We start from the raw sequence: 2,189 nt of genomic DNA on the forward strand, positions 1-2,189 counted from the left end.
GTCTTATTTATATCTAATGTGTTTTTTGGGCCCTCAACATGGGTCTAGGAACCAAAACAGTACCTTTTTGAGGGCAAGTGCGTTTGTTTATGATGTGTATGTGAATTGGGGTACCCTTTGAGCCCCCCTCAAAGGTACCTTTTGAGCATTTCCAGAATCGCTTCCACATTTTAAATACTGTTTTATCCCATTGTGACCGTTCATGGTCACTCAACATTTCGAAAAGTAAAGCCCTGATTTGCACCTGACTGTTTGTTTTTTGTAGCTTGAAGCTCAAACCTCTAAAACACTCATCAACCAAAATCTCATGCTTTTTAAGTTGTACCTGTTCACCTATGAGCGCTTGGGTGCTTGTAGGTAAATGGCTGATGCTCAAAGAGGCACAAGAGCTACACTGAACAACATTACAAATCCTTTGGGAGGTGAAGTGGTCCTCTTATGTGTACTGGGGCTGAGTATTTTATCTATTTGACGTGAGGTAGGCTTTATGAGCCTGTTTCTGTGCATCTAGATTCCACATCCAGTAGAAGCCTGTGGAAGGGCATGGTGAACTCCTGAATAATTCATCCACAACATATGTAATTGCTGTGTTGTGTATGAGAAATGCACTGTAGAAAATTACATTGCATGCCAAAAACACAGATGTCTCTAGTATAGAAAAAAGCCGCTGACTCAACACCATAGCCAACCTCTACAAGGTCCATTTTTTTTTTTTTCTGACCTGCTTGCATGCACCCTGTGTGGTTTTACATCTTCTTTTTTTTTGCTTTAAATGCTTCTTTATGCGTTGGTGGGCAAACTCTGGCCCTCCCACCATGGCCAGATTTCCCACAAAGCCAACCAAGGCCCAGCCTCGGGGCAGCAGGGAGTAGAGGGGAAGCAGGGGGTGTGGAATACTTATTTCTCCGACGCCCAGGACACGCAGTTCCGGGCACCGGGCTGGTACATGTTTTTCTACATTTAGCCCTGCTTTGGGCAAGCAGAGCTAAATGTACAGCCACTTGTTTTGTACAAGTGATCTTGGTGATGTCGCTGAGATCACTTTTTTGGAGGTCTGCCATTCTCCATTGGTGGGGGGTTGGCGGGTAGGGGGCCGTTTAACCTCTTTGGGATCTCTGGTAAGGAGTGCTACAGGACTTGTGACGTTAGCGGGTAGGTGGGCGCATTGAGGAACCTGGCCTTGGGGCAGCAGAGAGAGTAAATCTGGCCCTGCCTTCAACTGTGGCGAAACTACAAAGCTTCTGAGCTTGCCTACCCCTGCATTAGTGTGTATGTACCCTAAATGTGCACACCTATATTTCATCTGGATTCCACATTCCACGCCTGTTTCACAAAATTACCAGATACACTTTAATGAGTGTTAATAGTATCTATAGCCCAAGCATTTTTATTTGTTTTAATTCCAGAGTAGGGAACATTTAGACCCTCTGTTTGGTTTTAATATATAACTATAGGATTAGGACAAGAAATGCCACTCCACGCATGACATATTTTATTTGAGATTGTCAAAGCGAAGCCATTGCGTTTCAGGGGTATTAAAGCTCTCCTTCAGGATCAATGGTGATAGTTGAATCGGGAACCTTGAATCTCACTTTGCATCGGCAGCCAAACTGAAGCTTGACAGATCCATCAGCATGACCCTGAAAGAGGGACTTTCATAACCCGGAAACGTGTTGGATTGTCTTTGGTGATCTTAAATACAGTACCACTCTGGACTTTTATACATGGAGGAGCAATTTTATTCCCTATACAATGTTTGTTTTCCTAATGACCATAGAAGACCTAGGACAAACCGAGCTGCCCGACCTCTCCAATACAAAAACGTATAAACTTTTTAAAATTCTTTTTGAGCAATTCAGTGCTCCTCATTACGTAAAGAACTATCAAGGTTTTTTTATTCATGTCTCAAATTCTTTCCCTTGGACTGATGATTAAAAAAAAATCTGTACGTGTATGGTTAGCTTTGGTTGTCTTCTGTTTTTTGAAAAAGGCAATTCAGTATTTCATGGTCACTTTTGGCCAACAATGCTGGAACTAGATTTTACTTTATAGGCGGATATATTAATTATTTTAATATATGGAAAAAAGTATATATTTATTAATATATTTCTCCAAAAAAGGGAAGAAAAAATATATATGAGAGAGAGAGAGAGAGAGAGAGAGAGAGAGAGAGAGAGAGAGAAAAATAT

This window comes from Nanorana parkeri, unplaced genomic scaffold (assembly GCF_000935625.1).
Source record: "Nanorana parkeri isolate BGI_ZX_2015 unplaced genomic scaffold, ASM93562v1 scaffold551, whole genome shotgun sequence".
Lineage (NCBI taxonomy): Eukaryota > Metazoa > Chordata > Amphibia > Anura > Dicroglossidae > Nanorana > Nanorana parkeri.